At 42.9% G+C, this 11,374-nt stretch overlaps 1 pseudogene; it reads left to right on the top strand.

The window, feature by feature from the left end:
* The first annotated feature begins 585 nt into the window (after window positions 1-585).
* Window positions 586-11,374, top strand: part of LOC146344106 (protein FAM200A-like) — a 31,447-nt pseudogene continuing 20,658 nt past the window's right edge.

Below are 11,374 nucleotides of genomic sequence, written 5' to 3'. Positions count from 1 at the left end.
GCTCTCAGTTGCCTTTTCTGACAGACACAGGAAGCAAACCCAGCAACCCTCCCAGGAGGGCACATTGACGTGTGGGAGCTGCTCCTTTTGTAAGAGTGCTACCACTGCTGCCCGCACCAGCTCCTCCAACAGTGGCCTCCGGGCACTGTGACTGGCCTCTGCACTCTGCTGCCCTACACCAGGATGCACCATTTGGACTGGGGGCAGCTCAGCTTAGGTACCAGTTCTGCTGGTCCCACCAGTACCTCACCAGCCTCTGCCTTTGCCAAGGCCCTGAAGATGCTTCATATTGGGCTTGCTTTGCCACACGGTGTAGTATAACATTTAAATAATATATGGTTACGGGTGTAGTGCTTTGCCCACTGTTTTTTGAAATGTGGACTGTGTAGTGCTTTGCCACACACTGTTTGCTTGTCCACAACACAAGCATGCACGTGCATGTGCACGCGCACAGATACACACACAAGAGCAAAAGAAAAGCAAATACTAAACCACCTACAAGCGGGGGGGGGGACTATCTATAATCCAAACAGAAGAGGAAAGGGTATTTATGTGTTTAATTATTTAAGGGAAAAGAGATCAAAAATGGGAAGGGAAGGAATGCAGGAATTAAGAAGGGCGAGGGTGGGGGATGGGTACAGGGGAGCCAAGAACAATGAAAGGAAGATAGAGGTAGAGATAGAGATAAAATCTAGGCAGAAAATACGGGAAAACTGGGGGCTGAGAATTGAGAAGCTAAAGAACAAAGCAAGGTAAGGAAAACTAAAGTACCTTCTTAATGGTTTTTTAAATAAACCATCAAGAAAAGAATGAAAGGTGAAACTTATTAGAGAAGTGGGAGACAAAGAACCAGGCAAGGAAAGGGGGAAACTCAAACTAAGTACTTTTTACATGTTTGTTTTTTTAAAGAAATAATCTACAAAAGAAAGAATGGGAATAGTTGAATTGGGAAAGAAGAAGAAAGACAAAGCTGAAGTACAAACACACATGTGTGTACACACACAGAGAGAGAGAGAGAGAGAGAGAGAGAGATCTAGCCAACTCTCTCTAACAACAAGTAAATCACCACCTCCAAACCAGCACTCTCTCTCACACACAATGAAATGAAAGCAGGCTGATGTCTCCAATATACTCCAATATATCCAGTATCCCCCTCCACCACTGTCACTGATCGGAGACTGCTGAGTTAAGTTCAGCCCTAATTTGGCAACCAGCGTTGCCATTCACCAAGGCAATCCACAGGTGATCCAGTCATAGATCTCCCTTTGAGTCATCTTGCAATACAAACCTATATTTTTTCTTAAAGTTATTTGTATGCAGTTTTATTTGAGAAGTTCTCTTAATGTATTATTACACTCAAAAGAAGCAGAAGCACTTAGTTGCTATATTTTTAAGTGCATGAAAAGCAAAATGCAATTTGGCAGAACAAACAAGTTACCATTTGAAAATTGCCAAAAAAAACCTGAAATGCTGGTCTCTTCACAATGTATGTCTGTATTCCAAGTTGTACTGAATATATTTATACTGGTTTTCCTTTTGTATGACTAACTGTAACAACAACATTCCCTTGCTACTCTCACATCAGTAGCAGCATTACTGAAAGCCATATGGATTGTTCCTAATTTTAGAACTCTCTGGAAAATGGGGAGAAGTCTATTATTTTCCATGGAAGACAAACTTCCTATATTTCTGTATGGCAGTGGAACATCAGGTGACCTTTAGGGGGAGGTGCGTAGGAGAGGAAAGGAAACTATAGCTTAATTAGAGCAGCCAATAAAATGTACGATTCAGCTTTAATACTCCTGAACTGCTCTGCTTCCCACTGTTCCTTATTACCTATGACAGTCTTCCACTGGAGCTAAAAAGGCTGCAAGATTTTCTATATTTCTACATATTTTAGCAGCTGCTGCCTTCACATCAGACAAGGTTCAGAGTGGCTGTAAAACTTGGGAACATTGTTAACTGAATCACAATTAAAATCAGCTCTCCTTAAATGAGTTAAATGTAGGCTTCATAAAGGGGACCCAGACTGAACCTAAAGAAGTAGGATGTCGCCATGTAGGCTGACACAAGGCAGAGCTAGACATTATAAGGAATGTCACCCAAAAATGAGGCGGCCACCCAAAAATGAAAAACCCTCTCATTTGGTGAATGTCTGAAATTTACCATAGATAATTGTTGTGAGTGTCCAAAAGCTCAGAGATATACCAGTAACATACCTAAATGTGATTGCTAAGGAAATATACCTTTTGGACATTCTGGGATTGACAACATTCACTAAGGGTGCAAGCCTATGCAAGTTTAGACAGAGAAAAGTCCTACAATTCCCATCATGCCCCAGTCAGCATTGCTGGCTGGAGAGAGGCTGGGAGTTGTAGGACTTTTTTTCTGTCTAAACATGGATAGGATTGTGCCCTAAATTGATATCAACTGAATTTAGATGCAAGAAAGTATGCTTTGAACCAGAGTTCAATCAGCTATTTATCTGCGCTTTAAACAGTTCAGCAAGTCTATGTTGCTTCTTCCCTAAATTGAATTCCACACTGCAGCAGCATGCTGAGATGAAGTAAAGCCAGTACAAGAATAATTGTTCATGTATAAAGCCATTTAAAATTCTTTGTCTCCTGTGTGGACCTCATGACACTGAACAATGCCAATGTTTTTTGGGTCACAAAAGCAAAAAAATAAATCGCTGCAGTGTTTGTTGGAAAACATGGTTAAGATGTCAGTATTGGCTCTCTGCTTTATATTTCTGCTTTGGGGAATTGTGTTGAAATAGTTTGAAGGGCTCTGATAATAAGAGCACTGATCCTGCACTAATGCTAAATTTAATTCACTTTAGAAATGTTCCACAAATGTTGTTTTCGTTTATTTTCTCCAAGCATAAAGGATTTATAAAGGGCACGATGAAGTTTAATGAATAAGCCCATAAATTTTTGGTTTCACACCATTTCCATTAATCTGAAAATCCATTTAATACATACGCTCCAGTTTGGGTTCTTAACAAGAGTTGCTATCAATTTTCATCTTTGAGAGCTTTGCATACTTTGCATAAAAGGGCATCAGAGACAATAAATCAAAACCAGAATGCCCTGGAATGTAATTTCCTATCAGAGCAATACTATGCCCACAAGATGCAAGGACCGGAAATGCACCACAACAACACAAGTGGAATGGCTACCGTAACCCATACATTCTCAGACTAAAAGTGGAGAGGGGAAACACATGTTGTTGTTTTTAATGGTATAAAAATGACAAAGGCTCCCAGCATCCCTGGAAATATCAGGACTGCACCAGTGATGATGCCAACATGCCATGTGAATGTGAAGGGAACCGCTAAACTCATGACAATGGGGTATGCCCCCAGGACACCCCCCTAAATCACCACACACACACACACATTGGTTGGTTGGTTTGTCTGTTCATTTATCGGATTTCTATACCACCCAGTAGCCAAAGCTGTCTGGGCAGTTCACACCACAAAATGTAAAACCATAAAATGGGATAGCATAATCAAACAATATAAAAACACTAAAAGGTTTAAAACAAAATATAACTAACTAGAGTAAAAAAAAAAAAAAAACACCACCAAAACCAAAAGAACATAAAAGCCAGAAGCAGTGTAAAGATCTTAAAACACACTAGCGGGTTTTTTTTAAATGAAAAACTAAAAAGTGTGGGAGAATAAGAAGAGCTTCACTCGGCGCCCAAGAATCAACAACGTAGGCACCAGTTGAGCCTCTCTGGAGAGGGCCTTCCACAATCTGGATGCCACTGCTGAAAAGGCCCTCTCTTAGTAGCATCTAGGGATGTATGAACCCCGCAACTAACTGTCCTGGGCGGGGTCCACAGCAAGGAAATCTGGGCTGCTTGGGGCTCTGCAGATTTCTCAGGAGCCTTACTGCATCTCCCAGATTTCACAGGGCAGCTCTCCTCCATTTTAAATGGCACCATCAGGTAATAGTGTCTGCTATTAGTCAATTGTGGGAAAAATTTGGCCGTAAATTGTGTCGTTTATGGCACTTGCAGCTGTAAAGCACTTCCATCTGTGTAAATTGTGGCTGTTAATGCCACAATTCACATAGAAGAAAGTGTTTTACAGCCACAAATGCCATAAACTGCACAATTTGAGGCCATATTTTTCCTGTGATTGGCTAATGGCAGTTGCCATTAGCTGACTGTACCATTTGGAATGGAAGAGAGCTGCTTTGCAGAAAATCCGATGGACCGGAGGTGAGTGGGGTTGGTCCGTTGCATACTTTGCAGGTCGGATTCTTATCTGAATCAGCAGCAGATTTCTCCACCATCCCTAGCACCCCATCTCACTTCATTTGGTGGGTTGTTGTGATAGCTCATTCTGCTCCCTGTGATCCTGCAAGGTAAACACATATAGGTGTTGGGTCAGCAGTGGCAATGGTTAGAACATGGTGTCTGGACTTTGCCAGTGGTGAGCTTAACTGCATGTGGGATGTGTGTATTTCTTTCTTTTTTCATTGCATTTATATCCTACCTTTTTTCCTCTTGCAAGGAACCCAAAGTGGCTTATGTTATCCTCCTCCTCTCCATTTTATCCTCACAACAACAAACCTATGAGGTAGGTTGCGCTGAGAGTCTGGGACTGGCCCAAAGTCACCCAGTGAGCTTCCATGGCCGAGTGGGGACTAGAACCCGGGTCTCCTGGCACCCAGTCCAAGACACTGTAGAAGACACTGCTCCCTGCTGTTGGGAGGGAAGAGCAGTACAGTTGAGCCAAGACAGGGGTTTTTGTTTTTCACATGTAGCAAAGGAAGTGAGGGAGACATTAGAGAGAGTCACCGCATTTTGTACCATGAGTCTAACCTTCCCTTCCTCACCTGTGTGGGGTACTCTGTCCTCCCCCACCCGCGCTCACTGTGGGAATGGAGTGAAGCAGAGTTTGTTGTTGGATGTTTAGTTTTGGAGTCTCAAGGTGATGTAGCTGTAGGATTCAAGCTGGAGAATCGTTCGCAATGCACTCAAGTCCCTTTGAGTGTTCTGCAGACAAGGTATTTATGGAAAGTGCTCCCTTTGTGAACAAGGGTTCAGCAAGGGTTCCTTGCAAGAGGAAAAAAGGCGGGGTATAAATGCAATAAATAAATAAATAGCCCTTTCTCCCTGTTTCCTTTCATCAAATTTCCCCCTTGTGCAATCTAAGAGTGTGTGTGACTGGAGGCCAGAGAGACAGAGCCCCATGCTGTGCATCCTGTCACCTGGGTTGTGGTCTTCCTGTCTGGCATTTATATATTGGTGGTGGTGTGCTTTGATTGGGTGCTGAGTTACATTATGTCCTGTGCTCTGCCATGGTGATGCTGGTGGGGCATCTGATGACACAGGAGCAGTTATTTTTTTCCCGTCCTTCAGGGTCAGCTCTAGGTTTTTGTGGTCCTTTAGACAACTGGATAATGGTGGGCACCTTGGCTTCAGCCCTTTCCCCTGAAACCCCACTGAATCCAGTGGGGCTTACTTCTGAGTAGACATGTATGAGATTGCACGATTAGTAAAGGAAGGACCCAGAAAATATTTATGTGCGCGTGTGTGTGTGTGTGTGTGTGTGTGTGTATATATATATATATATATATATATATAATATATTTCTGCAGCCATGTGGCAACTTACAGCAGAGTAAAAAGTCAAATGGGAGTCAGGGGAAAGCATTGGCAGAAAACCATTTTCAAATCCTTGGGTTTATGTTTCTTGTGCAGGCTTTATTTTTCAAATATTGGTACAGAGCCCAAATGAGGGAGGTTGTGATTTTGGCTCTGCTTATTTCTTTTGCTTCTCTTCACCATTCAGAGAGAGAGAGAGAGAGAGAGAGAGAAACTATTACATGCTAGACAAAGACCTTGGGCAAAAAGAGAGAAAAGGTTAAACGTACCACTTACTCTACTTGTGCTTGCTTCCTCGTGTGGTCAGGGTGGTTGAGTGCAGCCTCTGCTGTCACCTCATTGCCCATCTTCAAAGGAAGTGCACCTCACTGAATTTCTGGCCTAGCACCCAGCCTCCGCCACTGCTGCCTCGCTTGGGCTGTGCGCAGTTGAAGTGGTGGCTGGCATGGCATGTGGAGGTGCAGTGGCCTTGTTTGGGCTGAGGCACAGCTAGATGGGCAGCTGGCACACTCCTCCTCCTCCTCACTGCCTTGCTTGAGCAGTATAAAACACAAGAGGCGCCTGGACTGGCCCATGGCTTCTGCCTCACTTCCTCAAGTGTGCAGCACGTGGTGCGATGGCAAGGGGTGGCTGTCTGACTTGCTTGGAGACCTCAGCCACAGATTTATAGGCAGCTCCTCAGCCACTTCCTCATCTGGGCATGGGATAAGTGCTGTGCCTGTGTGGACACAGAGCAAGCATCAAGGGCAAGCTTTTGCTGCAGATCCAAGAGAAACTGACAAAATGGACAATTTATGGGGAATGGTGGCAGCAAGTGAGTAGGATTGGCAGTGGAATAGACAGGCAGTGGAGGGCCCTTCTAAGCCCTGGGGCCATCCACAGGCGCCCTGCCATGCCAACCTCTGCCATCAGCCCCACTTTCCATTGATGCCAGGACTGGGGCATTGTGTGAAATTTTGGTGTCAGTGAAGGGATGACCATAGATTGAAGGAGTATAGCAATGGTGGGGAACCTTTGGCCCTAGTTCAGATGTTATTGACTATAACACCCATCATCCTTGACCACTGGCCAAGGTGGGCTGGAGTATAGGATGTAGTGCAAGGCTAGACAACATTTTGGGGCCCATGGGCACATTTGGCAATTTGAGAAATTGTCCTGAGCAACACCACAAAATGGGTACACCGCAGATGAAAGTATCAACCTGAAGCCACCTACAACCTTCATTTCCTAAGAATGTCTCCACCTGTAGCCTAGAGGCATTCATGGGAAAAAGAAGATGGGAGCAGCTAGAACCCTTCACTTTTCTACCAAACAATCCCATCTGCCCATAAGAAATATTGTTATTAAAAAAAAAAAAAAGTAGGGGTGGGAAAGCATGTTCTTGGGTACCACCACATTGCCTGCCCTTGAGCTAGTGTAAATGTTCTCCTCCCTTGTGCCAACATCCATATTTTGGATGTTCCATCAGCATACTGAGGGAGTTCCACCAATGTATCTGTCATGGCAGTGGCATATCTGGCATTCTGCCTGTGTAGGGGGACATCAACCAAATCCTAATGCCCCTCCAGTTTAACTCCAATATAGGATTGTGCCCCAAATCACTTCTTAAAAATCATTGTATGGGTTGTTGTTGTTGTTTTTAAAAAGATTCAATTTCTATAGATTCTATATGATGCTTAAAAATAATTACTACAGTCCTTTTAGTTTATCTCTAAAATGAATATATTTTTTCTGGGTCATAGCTGCCTGCAATTTTGGTTTTTGGTGTTGTGTTTTTAAAAAATATCATTCACTAGATTCACATACATACTATCCAAATCGCTAGATGTATAGAGTTTAAAACTGAAGTGTCTAATTATACAGCTGTATAAACATAAGAGATCAATAAGAGGACAGAAGGGTAACATTCGGAGTTCTTATTTTATATGAAATATATTGTAACTTTCATCCTGGTTCAATTCATATATGAAAGGAGCAGTGAGGTTGATAGTTGAAACGGTATTCCCTGTCTGCTGTTTGGGAGGTGGGAGGTCAGTCTCAGCCCCTTCCTGGAATAAAACAAAATGCGAATGTGGCTGGGAAAGAGATCTGCAAAGGACTTTGTGTGGTCCAGCCAATTAGGGGAGAGCAATGGCACACATACTTAAATTGGCCTTCCCTCTCCTCTGGCACATTGTCAAACAGCCATGGAAAGGGTGTGCATTCATTTTGGAAATAATGAAAAATGGAACTGAATGAGGGTTATTTGCTTCAATTTTCATCCATTCAGAAACCACTGCATTGAGAAACTGATGGATATGAATGGCTAAGATTTTTGTCATTCCCACTTGTATCTACTCAGAGTCAGGCCATTCAGGGTGGGGAGATGCCTATTATGGCAACAGTTGAGGTCTTCTTAGCAGCTGTTTCCCAAAGGCTACCATTTTATTTACCCACAATGCCCTGGAGCAACACAAAGTTCCAGGCATTGTGGGAGAACAATGGCAGCTGCCCCACCCCCAAAATGGCAACCACCAGTAAGATGGCTGCTATTGGTACCAATGGAAACTTCCCTCCTGTGCTAATAAATAGTAACATTAGGGAGTGGTTGAACCCTGCCCCTTGGATGCCATGGTCTTGATTCCTCAAGTAACTGCTATTTTTTTAAAATAAAAATCAATCATGCAGCTCCCAGTGAGGTGTTTAGCATCTCATGTAGGGATGTTGGAGATATTTGCAACAGATTTCTATGCATCTGACCTGTGGATTCTGCAGCGAACCAGCTTTTTCCAAATCACGCAGATTCTGTGTACTTACTTGCAACCATTTTTTATTTATTTTTTTACTTTTGGGGGATTTGTGCAAACGTGCATCAGCACTAATACACACTTGCACCAGTGCGCACTTGCACCACTGTGCATTTGCGAACAGGAAGTAAATTCTCAGACATCCCTAAAATAATAATAATAAAAAAATCCAATTCCACCAATGAGCAGATAACAGAATAAAAGACACCTGACCATCTGAAAAACGCAGACAGGACAGGTTTAACAAAATCCTAGTCACATGTAGCTTATCCCCAAGTATAGACAATATTTTATGCTGCTTCAGTTATGCTGAAGATGCTAGGGCAATGGGACATTCGAATGCCCCACATTTCCCTTTCTCTGCTGTTCTCTCTGAAATCAAACATTCCCATCCAGATTGTACTCCATGTCCACTCAGCAGAGAAATGTGCAAGCTGCCCTTGCATCAGGACTTTGAACATCTCCAAACAGAGTGAGATACAAAAGTTCTATTTCAGGGAATATGGAGAAGCATTGTGAACAGAAAATACAATATTTATTTTTATTCAGTTTATTCAAAGCATTTATATCCCACTCTTCAGTCAAAAGACTCCCAGAGTGGCTTACAAAAATCAACAATCAGATGGTCCCTGCCTTCAGGCTCACAATCTAAAAAGACAGGAGACACAAGGAAAGGGATTGGGAGGGAGGGAGGGGGAAAAGGATGATGATGGTGCTTAATTCAGTTGCCCAGATGGTTGAAGTCAGGTTTCCACAGCATGTATCAATTGTCCTTGCAGACTGGCCTGTTCTTTGCTGTTCTTTTTGGCATGTGGCAGTTAACTTTGGCTGCAGCAGTCCATAGATGTTAAAGTTTAAAATCTTAATCTGGGTTATCTGGTAATCCAAAGGATTCCAGTTATGGACGCATGGAGGTCACCATGTTTTTGGCAGTCTTCAGAATCCTGAGTGCAGACCTGTTACACAACAAACTCTTTCAGATGATGCAGCCCCACTTAGCACAAATGGTATCCAGGAAACAAGAATCTCTAAAGACCAATATGGCTTAGGAGGTCACAGGTGCCTGAAGGACAACTGTTCCCATCCCAACTTGCCCATGAACTGAGGTCATCTTTAGAGGCTGTCTTCCAGGTGCAGGTGGGGACCAAAGAGAGAAAGAGACAGCTAGGGAGCTGTATCATACTCCGGTGCTTCCTGTCTGTTCCTCATATGTTCCATAAAGGATAATCTTTGCAATTTCTACAAGTAGATTGTACAGAGTACAGCACTTGGCATTTTCATATTTCCCACCAAACTTTGTAGAGAATAGAATATTTCTCCATTGGACCCTTGCCATTTACTTTTACATTTTCTCATCCATGAAATAAACTATTTGATAATAGTTGGGAGGAAAGGTTTAAAGCTTACTGAGTAGAAGACTATTTGCTATGATTGCCAGCTTTGTAATCATTAAGAGAAACTATCATGGCTTAATGTGACAAGCAGATAAATGATATAGGAAAATTCATTAAATCTTGCTTAATTCATTGACAAAAGAGCACCTTATTAGAAGCAATTGTTCCTCTCCTCAGATTTTGTGTACAAAATGACTGAACAGCCTCTTCAAACACTATGTATTACCTACATAGGATAAAGCATGAAATACACAGCCCTGTGAGAATTGCACCTCTGTCTATATTTCAGTGCAAGCATATGGCCAATAACAGCTTTACAGAACGTGTATAGACACACACAGACAAAAGGAAAAGACTGGTTGTCAAGCATGGTGATCTAGATCCAGCTTTCATACTTATTTCCTTCAAGGGAGCGTGTAACATTTGAACTGGCCCTCTACTCTAGCGAGGACCAGTACACACACAACATTTTTAGCATGGATGTGCAGTGTTTCACCTCAGGTACACTGGGTGCATGAGGCAGGGATCTGAAAGTTTTTGCCAGCTGTTGCTTTGCTAGATGTACACAGAAAAGATGATGTACACAAAAAGATGTACACAAAAAAGATGTACACAAAAAAGATCCCCTGCATATGTCAGTTCCCAGTAGCTGTTGTGGCCCTTAAATAAACAGGAATATGGTATAGGATTTTCAGTGTTAGTGAGCATATATGCTGAAGAGAGAGAAAAACAGTGTGTGAAGAAATTTGTGGCTGAGGCCTTGGAGACCTAACACTAGTCACGGTGGACAACACTGGGCTAGATGGATAAACAGACTGAACTGGTACAAGGCAGTTTTCTTTCTTTTTGAGCTAGGGGTCAATCGTGTTTGAAGGATATGAGGTAGGGATGTGCAAGTTCACCCCTGTCTGGGTACTCCAGATGCCCACCCAGCCCCTGCCCCTGCTCGCTGATCCCCAGACCATGCTCAAGCCCCTCCCATGCTTGGCAAGCAGCCTGCACACACCCCAGTGGCCTTGTTGAGCTCTCCGGTTGCCATTTTAAAAAAATTAAATGGTGACCACAAAAATATGCATGTTTTTGTATGCGTGAAAATGCACATTTTTGTGAATGTGCATATTCGCATGTGCAAAATGAGTATTCTTTGCAAAGGTACATATTAGTGTGTGTGTGTGTGTGTGTGTGTGTGTGAAAATGTGCATTTTCATGCATACGCAAATAAGTGCATTTGCAAAAAATGTGCATTTTTGCATGTGTGCAAATATGCACATTTTTGTGATCATCATTTTATTTTTTTAAAAATGGCAACCATGAAGCTCGATGAGGCCACTGGGGTGAGTGCAGGCCATTCACTGAGCACAGGCAGGGGGCGACAGGGGCAAGGGCTCGGTGAGCAAGGCTTGGGGGTCCTGGCAGGAGCGGGTCCACCTTCATGATGAATGATCAAACATCACCACCAACATGGTAGTCACAACTTTTTCTAGAGATAACTGGAAGGAAAATAATCAACTTCCTCCCACAATAAAAACATGGCATGGTAGAAAAGAACTTGCAGCTAGCAGCAGCATTT

This window comes from Heloderma suspectum, chromosome 5 (assembly GCF_057233095.1).
Source record: "Heloderma suspectum isolate Gila_16-S chromosome 5, 16-S_ref, whole genome shotgun sequence".
In the NCBI taxonomy this organism is placed as follows: domain Eukaryota; kingdom Metazoa; phylum Chordata; class Lepidosauria; order Squamata; family Helodermatidae; genus Heloderma; species Heloderma suspectum.
Note: the sequence above shows the minus strand (reverse complement) of the source record. Positions and strands in the feature narration are given on the sequence as shown.